The sequence below is a fragment of the Dasypus novemcinctus genome, chromosome 22 (genome assembly GCF_030445035.2).
Source record: "Dasypus novemcinctus isolate mDasNov1 chromosome 22, mDasNov1.1.hap2, whole genome shotgun sequence".
Lineage (NCBI taxonomy): Eukaryota > Metazoa > Chordata > Mammalia > Cingulata > Dasypodidae > Dasypus > Dasypus novemcinctus.
The window spans coordinates 60,043,153-60,052,978 of NC_080694.1; positions in this window are offsets into that span (position 1 = coordinate 60,043,153).

Consider the following 9,826-nt stretch of genomic DNA (forward strand, 5'->3'; position numbering starts at 1 on the left):
GCTCTAACTTTCCTTGATTTTATTTGGGAGACACGCTGTAACTGGTGTCAGGAGTTATCAAATAATTTTCTATTTTACTATTTTATATTCCTACTAAGGTCCAGTTCTGTATGGTACACATTGTTCTTCCAACACTGCAGTAGGAGTGCATTTCCTGTTAATCCAGAAACTGCTGCCCTGAATCAGAGCATTTGTGTGGAAAGCCTGCCCTCTGGAGCCTGTGCTTCTAATGGCAGTGAATGGGGAAAAGTTTGGGAAATGACTAGTAACTCTCCTTGAGATTTCAGCTGCAGAGCCACTTACATAGCAGGCATTCGGTAAGCATTTGTATAATGAATACAGGAAGTAAAAGATGTGGCCGCAGATGTGAACTACAGTGCAGGAGAAAGCTACGGGATAAAGGAAGAGCAAAGGCAGTGTTCTAAATTCCATTTTCTAATAAAATGAACCAGGGCTCCTTGAAGAAGTGACTGATTCAAGGGCTGGGCATAGGAAATACAAAATGAACCTGGAGCAAAAAAGTAATAAAGGCCTTATTTTAAAATAGGACACAGGAGCCAAACTGAAAATATCCCAGTGAGCTGGAAAGATAGTAACCATAAAGTAGATAATGATAACAGTGTTGAATCATAACCAAAGACTACAATAAATACCATGAGTCAAAATTTATATGAATAAGTAACTGAATAAATAAATAAATGGGGGAGAAGGGAAAACTCTTCCTTATAGAATAATTCCAATTAGTAAATGTGTAAAAAATGAGTGAAATAGAAAGTGACCATTAGAAGACCTATTATAGCTGTTTTCCTGTCTTCAGATTTAATTGGAAGTCACTAAATATTTCTTGGTCTCACCATGAAATGTCTTGTCTCAGACACTCAGACACTCAGATCAAGTGTCAATTCTGTATAGCTAATTGGTTGTGTGGAAATAAAATTTATTGGACCATACCCATGCCCATTTATAAAAGGTATTGTCCTCAATAGCAGAAGAGAGTAGTGGTGACAGGGACCATAAGGCCTGAAAGGCAAACGCAGAATAAATGTGTCGACCCTGCCTCATGGTATTAAGAGATGAACACTAATACAGAAAAATGCCTGAATAAGAATAGCAGTTTATCATCCTTAAAAATCCTTAATTTATGGATTCTTTGACCCAATTAAAACAATCTAAAGGTCCAGATAGGTAGAGGGAATCACAGTGGACTATTTTGTGTTTATTTTGTTTTTTTTACTGAGAGCTTAAAGAACACCAATTTAATTCCACATTAAGTTCATGTTGGCCCATGAACATAATAAGCTATTGATTAACTCTGCCCTGAGATCTGATGGTAAGGAAAACAATAGTTGGCTAACTTCCTTGATAATGACCCAGTTGGTAATAATGAAAGAGTAGTTCAGATTTCCAGCCAAGGATTCTGGCCTATTGTGGAAGGAAAAAAGACCATAATAGATGTAAACATCTGTAGAGAAGGGAGGGGCAAAGAAACAATCATTGCCAAAGAAGTTGAACCTTACAGAAAGAGAATACAATAAGTAGGATAAAAGGTCAAGGTGAGATAGAAGGAGGTCTGAGTTTATTTCTCCTGGTTGCAGTATTGCTGAATGATGACATGGCCAGGGGTATGTTTTGACATTGAAAGTGAAGTTGTTTGACTCTTCAATCCTGGGGAGTAGAGCAACTGGGGTAGTGGGGAGGGGGGAGTTACTATGTTTGTCACCCACATGCTTACTTCAAGGCTAGAGTGAGATAGACACTAAACAGGTGACAAAGCTTTAAAAAAATGTGGCGCTTTTTAAGCTAAGGATTTCATCTTAGAGACTGTCATGATCAGTACATATTTCTTCACCGCCAGTGAATTACTCACAGGCCTCCAACTTCCAATTGTGTCTGATTTATCCACGTGGCCCCATCAACATTGATTCTCTGCCACGAGTAGCAGCAAAGTTTTATTTAAATCTGCTACCTGGAAGTCTTTGGTGAAGTTACAATGGTTGTTGTCTCTTGAGTCAATGTAATTGCTGAACACCTGGTACAAAAATGTCTCTTTAATAACTGCAAATCCCTTTGCAGACAATGAAACTTCTACAGCGAAAACAACTCTCTCCTCTAGAGAGACTTAGCTCCGCACATTCCCTCCTTTAAATGGAGCGCTGATCAGCAGGGCACCGCGTGAGAGCACTGAGCACAGCCCTGGGCCCTGGCAGGCAGCGGACTCAGTGAGTAGCCGCTTTTCAGAACATCAGAGCGGGCTCTAAGTGGGGACCAGTCTCCTCTGAGGTTGACTCTGCAATTCTGAGAATGGGTTGAGTCCTCCTGGAAAAATGCCTTTTGGGTGATTTGGTCCCAGAAATATAATGAGAACTGACTCCAGCGAACCAAGAAGCAGATATTTCAGCCTCTTTTGGATCTTGGCAGTAAAATAAACGGCTTAGATAATAACTCCATGAGGACAGTTAATTAGAAACTTGGGAAAAATATTAGTGTAAAATAAGTTATGGCTAGACTAAAAGGTATCTTGAAAAGTGTGTCATTTTAACTGTTTACATGCAACTTAATGTCTTTGACAGAATACCCAAAGAAAAATGTAGTTTGAGTGCAATAAAAGAGATGTAAATTAAGCTGATATAAAAAATAACTTTCTCTTCTCCAATGAGTGAGACAGGAATAAACAAAGAAGAAAAGCATAATACATATTTGATAACTCAGTAAAATTAAAGAAGGAAGTGGGTGGGAAATACTGAAGGATTTTGTACCTTAACATAAAGAAAGCATATGTCACACTCTTAGAATGGTATTTACTAATGACCGGCAGAATGTGAGGGGGGAAATAATCCAGACTCCTGGAGGGAAATTATCCCAATAGGGGGAATGGCATGTGCTGGCCCTCTGCGCCCCAGGAGGCCATTGTGGAGGAATGGCAGAGGGCAGTGCAGGTTAGAGAAGTTGTAAGGACTTTGGAGTTTTCTTTGCATGGTTTAAGGACACTTTAAATAAATTTTTATGAGTAGAGAAGTTCTATGATATGCTCCATAGTTTTTCAGGTTCTCTCAGTCACTCTTTTTCAAAAAAGATTATGCAGAAGGTGTTGCACCTGCAGGAGACCAGTTAGTGGCTCACTGAAGTAATCCAGGCCAGAGATGGTGATACCTTGGTATAGGTTGGTAGTGGTTGGAGTGAGGAACCTGTTCATGATTCTGTGTATTCCTTGAAGATAGCGCTGACATAATTTGTTGGTGGAATGTACATGGAGTTGGAGAGGAGGAAATGTGGTTTTTCTTTTTGTTTGTTTTTAGTACCCTGGAAAACTGAAAGTGGAGTTACCATTCACAAGGATTAGAAGAAGACATGTTGAAACAAAGATGCTAAGGAGTGGATCTGGGTATTTAAAATTTACCATAAGTTTTAGGTATCCAAATAAAGGTGTAAAAAGAAGAAAAATAACAACTGTGGAACCATTCAGGATTTCAGGGGAGGAATCCAGGCTACTGCTAAGCATTTGGGCATCATCATGCCACAAATACTGTTTAAAGCCCTGAGCTGCGATTATGCCAACAAAGTCTGAAGTGAGTAGAAAAGAGAGGGCTTCCTGTAACTAAGCTGAGGGCACAATATCACATAGAGGTTGGGGAGGAGAGGCAGGTACAGCAGAAGAGATGAGAAATAGAGGCCGTTAACTGAGCAGAAAATTAAAGAGAAGGTAGTCTCAAATCGAAATAAAGGCATGCTCAAAGTGGAAAGAGTGATCAAATGTGTCAAATGCTGAGGACAGGTCAAGTAAGGTCTGGGAATTGACCGTTGTGTGTAGCATTGTGTAGATCACTGTGAGGTGGAGGAGAGTGTGTCAGTGGAGTGTGGGTAGAAAACCAGACATGTTTAAAGCGAGCAGCTTTTGGAGAAATGAGAGGCAGGGAGAATAGATAACCTTGCAGATATTTGGTGTAAAAGAACCAGACAAATCAAGGAGTGCTGGAGAAGTGAAAGGAGAGGCATTTTCGCTTTCATTCTTTTTTTGATGTGGGAGAAAGTATAGCATTTGGTGGAAAATCCAATAGAGAGAGAAAAAATAAACATCCTGGGAACAGATTTTGCTGGAGTAATGTTCCCAAACGGGCAATAAGGTACAGAATTTATCTGACCTAGGGCATAAGTAGACCTAGAGAGTAGAATGATCTATTTATCATCAGGAAAATAGAAAGAAGGCTGGATATTGTTGGGCAGAAGAGCTTGTGAAATATTCTTTCTGCTTCTAGTTCCTTGGTGAAAACTGAGGCATTTTCATCAGCTGAAAGTTAATTATCTTTCCTTTTTAACAATCGTAAGGTATAAAAATAATTTAAAATGATTCTAATCAAGATGTGAATCTTAAAACCACTATGTGTAACCCCATTCGGTATGAATTGTTGGAATGAGAACCAAACAAATTTATTGAGAGTATCTAGAAATCAAAAGAATGATCTATATCTTCACACAGAAAAGCTGGATACTTTAAAGTTGCAAATCCTTGCAAAACTAATGTATAGATTTAGGAGACTGTAACTTTCTATACTTGAACAAATGGAATAGAATAAAACTGGGAAATGTTACATTAGTTAAAAAAATATTATCTAAAAAATGAGAAGAAACCTCCCCAGATATTTAAATGTGATTTAAAGTTGTAATTACAAAATTCTTAATTTTCATACAAATCATCAGAGAGCAATGTAACCGAAGAGCCTCTTAAATAGAGCAAATATATTTGTGTAGCTACAACATACATACATATTTATACAAATATACAATATTTATATATGTATGAATTAAATATGAATGATAGAGTTTGATGTATCTTCCGACATATTTTTGGGTAGCTGGCTGCTTTGAAAAAAAATCACAAAGTATCAAAAACGTATAAAATTTACAGTGGAACAAAATAGAAGTGTAATACTAAACAGTATATAGGAAAATCTTGGAGTGAATGGGGATTGTGTAATCACAATGAGACCAGTATTTCAAGTTTCAAAAAATATCCAGGAAATTAGAAACTTTCCAAAGTTGTATATGTGCAAATTTGATTGAAAATCATACAATCCATACACATTCAATTTTAGAAGCCTCATAAATCATTGCTGAAGATTCATGGAGACATAAGAGGGTGTAATAACCAGACAGCTCAGAGAAGAATCAAAATGCAATATTATACTAGTAGGTATAAGACAACATTTCAACCTCATTGATAAGGAAAGAACTTAAGAATGAAAAGTAATAGGACCTCAAGAAATATTCATGGATGAAATAAAAACAGCAAAAGGATATGAATAAATATAAGAAAAAATTTCAAAGCCATTTATAAAAAAGCAAATTTAAATGAAAAGTGTGATAGTATCATATATATTTGGCAGAAATTAAGAGAAAAATAAATGATGTTAATAGTGTAAATGGGTAAAATATTCAGAGAAATATCTTGGTTATAGTATTAACATCTTAATAATACTTTATTTGTGCTTCAGAAATGGAGTTCTACTCTAAGCTAAGGGAATATACATGTATTTATATATATATGAAGTATAGCGATAAATTATTAATCATGAAAAGAAGGTACCAACCCCAAATTCAAACATAAATTCAAACATAAATGAAGTATATGAAGTCTTTTTAAGTAGAAAAGCCAATTTCAAACTTAGAATTCACAAGTTAGCAACATTAACACAGTATGTTTGGGTAACGAGTAATTTTATCTTATTTACTATAATAATGCACATTTTCTACTGAGATAATGCATTGATTTATCTTAAATTCAATAACTTTAAAAGGTGTATATTCTCCCTGCAGACTCTCTCATGAGCCCTGTGGTGCCATCACCAGGGCCCAGTAGTCAGCAAAGGGTTTTAGAACCTTCCATTGTCTCTTCTTCCTTGGAGGTCACTCTGACTTCAGCAGAATTTCTTGTGCTGAGGGGTGATGGCTAACCCTGGAATGTTCTTCCTGTTGCAGACTGGGCTTGGGGTCCTGGGAGCACCTTCCCCTTTTCCTTATCCTTCTTGGCTTTCTTCTCCAGAAACGTGGGCATTTAATCTGCTCCTTGCTCAAGGGCCCTTGGCCGAGTCCATGCTACTTCTCTCCAGGGGAGCCCCTTTAGGCTTCTTGGAGGAGATGTGGGGTGGAGACTTGCTTTCTGCCTTCAGAGAGGGGGACTCGGGGTGTCTGTCCACAGCACCTACAGCCCGAGCTGTGTCCAGGCGGTCATCATCAGATGCAGCACGCAGAGCTGGCTAATACCCCAAAGGATACAAGTCCCTCTAGTCCCCTATGCTGGGTCCTCCATGCTCGTGTGTGTGTGTGTGTGGGCACACGTGCACACATGTGTATTTATTTAGAGGATCAGGAAACCATCAAAATCTCTCAGGGGCGATTCACTTAGGTAACTGTTATCAGCTTTCTGGTTGTGCCGACTGCATTCTTAATAGAATTTCTGATCTATTCTTGTGTCACCTGACACAAATCCTAGAAACAGTCTTTCTCCAACACCGTAAACTGGTATCTAAGTAACTAAAACCATTCTGTAGCCAGTTACTACTCTTGTCTCCTTTTATAGTACTAATTGCAGCTTTCACCTATGGACTACATGGTTTTTAGATTTAGTACCTGGCTTTTGAGTACATCAGCCTTCAGGACCCCTTGTTTCCCAGCAATAAGCTCTTTGTTTTAGAAACTGAAAGAAACTTTTGTCCAAGATTTTTGTGTAGTCACTGGGAGAATTCAAACCATTTTGATGACATCTGTGATAATATTCCAAAGAATGAACCTAATACCACTTCAGCACTCAAAGTGCAATTGAAAGTCATTTTTTACAAAAAGAAAATCCTGAATAATATTCAATAGAAAAGTACCAAGTATAAAGCAATGCATTTTTTCTCATGAGTAGCTTTCATTTACATAGAATCAGTTGTGCTTCCAAGAAATCTATGGCCCTAAAACTTAGAAGAGCATATGAGATCCACACTCTGTCCTCCATTTCCAAAAAATATCCCTCTCCTGTACCATTTGGACTATTAGCTTTTTACAGACTGATAGAGCTACAAAATATTCACATAACTTCTATATTCCATAAAAAACTTGATGAATTAAACTATTGTCTACAAATATACGTGTCGTAAAGAGAATAATCAGATTGTAGGATGTTAAGATTAGTGTGTAAGATTAGAATGTAATGATGAATGATATGGTAAAAAATGTGTAAATAAATATTAAAACTTCAACCTAAATCATAGACTAAAAGCGAAATGCATAATTAAACCAATAAAATCATTTACATAAACTTCACAAAAATTAGTAATATTTTTATATGGCAATCCCCCTGATTTTATAAAAACAAAATTTGAAAACTCCTAATAGATACATCCAACCACAATCCTCTATATATTAACATATTATATGCAATTTAATATGAAAATGATGTCATATGATTTCTTCTGCTTGTGAAAAACATGAATATAATAATTTCCTTTGTGTATTGATTACATATTTAGAAACAGGAGTTCACAAACACGATCTACCCCAAAATTTTCAATTTCAAAAGAGAGGAGATAATTTGCAAAGAACTATTCTGAGAATTATATAATGCACATCAATGAGACTAAAATATTATGGAGATTATGGCTATAAAATAGAATGTTAATTTAATGACTTTTTCCAAAATACCCATCCAGTGTGAACATGATGATGATGTTGATAATAATGATATTGTGAATGGGACAATATTGATGTAAGTTTAGTGTACAGGTAGAACATTTCCATACTTTTGATTCGTTCTCAAAGTAGTTTCCAGTACACCCCAATGAGCAAGAATCTTAACTGTCAGTCTTTTTTGAAAAAGCATTCTATTTCTCAATTCAAAATAATCTTTCTTTCATGTGTAAAAGCATTCTCAACTCTAAGTATTGGTGGAAGGACCTCAAGAAATGACTTGATGGGATTTCCCTTTTAGTTAATGGAAGATTTGCTGAGTCTCTGAGGGAGAAAGATTGATATGGTGACTTAATATAATGTAGAAAGTACTTGAGCATCTGAAAAAGGATACAGAGAGACTCACATTCCTGGGGCTTGTTTACAGCATTATCTTTTTGAGGTCTGCAGAGTCCATAGTGATATCCCCAGTTTCCTTCTTGATATTGGTAATGTACATTCTCATTTTTTTGCAAGAGATTTTTGCCAGTGTTATTGATACTTGAGAAAAATCAGCGTTTTGTTTCATTGATTGGTATTATCTATTTTTTGTTTTCAATTTCATTGATTTCTGCTCTTCATTATTTCCTTCCTTCTGATTGCTTTGGGTTTATTTTGGCTATTCTTTGCCTAGGTTCTTAAGGTGAGAGCTCAAATTATTGTTTTGAGAATTTCCCTCTTTTCTAATATAAGCATTTATTGCTATCTCTAAGCACTGTTTCAGATACACTGCTCAGATTTTATGTTGTGTTTTCATTTTCATCCAGTTCTATGTATTTTTACAATTATCTTGAGAATTATTGTTTGATGGTATATTATTTAGAAGTAATAGTCTAGTTTCCTAGCATCCAAAAAGTTTCCTGCTATCTTTATGTTGTTGGATTCTAATCTCATTCCACTGTTATCAGAGAACATATTCTACATGATGTCAATTCATTTAAATTTGTGGAGCTTTATTATATGACCCATTATAAGGTCTATCTTAATGTATGTTCTGAAAATATTTTCCTAGTAGTGCCTTTTGTACATGCATTTTTTTCTTTCATGGAATATGTATTTGGTGTCATATCTAAAGTTATGGAGTTTCTCTTGTGTCTTCTTCTTAAAGTTTTGATTTTTTAAGATTTATTTTCTTCCTTTCTTTCCCCCCTCGTTGCTTGTACTCCGTGTCTGGTTTTTGTGCCTATTTGTTGTGTGCTCTCTGTGTCTGCTCATCTTTTTTTTCTGGAGGCACCAGAGCAAACTGTGCGCTCCCATGTGGTAGGTGGGCACCCTCTACTTGAGCCACATTAACTCCCCTTCTTCTAAAACTTTTAATGTTTTAAGTTTTATATTTCAATCTATGATCCACTTTGACTTACTTTTTGTAAAAAGTGTGATCCTTGGGTAAATGATATATATTTTTGCATATGGATGACTGATATTTGAAAAGGTGGTGGTAGCAGATGTGGCTCAAGCAGTTGAGCACCTGCTTCCCACATAGGACGTCCCTGGTCCATTTCTGGTGTGTCCTAAAAAATACAAAAACAAGCAAAGCAAATGGAAAAAAAAAACAAAACAAAACTCGGGAGCCTATGTGGCTCAGTGGATGAGCACTGGTTTCCCACATATGAAGTATTGGCTCAATCCCCATCCCTGAAAATATATATCGTACCTCAAATAAAACAAAATCAATTGGGGAGTGATGCTGCCAGATGGCAGAGTAAGTAGTTCCAAGCACACACAGGAATGTTGGAAAACAAGCAGAGACTGCCAGAACCAAAACAGCCAAGGGTAAACAGCAACCTCACAAATGACCAAATGAGAAAAGGCAACTGTGGAGACAGTGGCCACGGGACTTGCTGAGGGCAGGGAGAGGGAAAAATAGTTGTGATATGGGGGCATTTTTGGGACTTGAGTTGTCCTGAATGATGTTGCAGGGATAGATGCAGGGCATTATATATCCTGCCTTAACCTACTGAATGGACTGTGGAGAGTGTAAAGTACAATGTAAACTGTAATCCATGCTGTGTAGCAATGCTGCAAAATGTGTTCTTCAAATGCAATGAATGTACCACACTAATGAAAGAGGTTGTTGATGTGGGGGGAATGGGGGTGTGGGGAGCAGGGTAAATGGGAAACC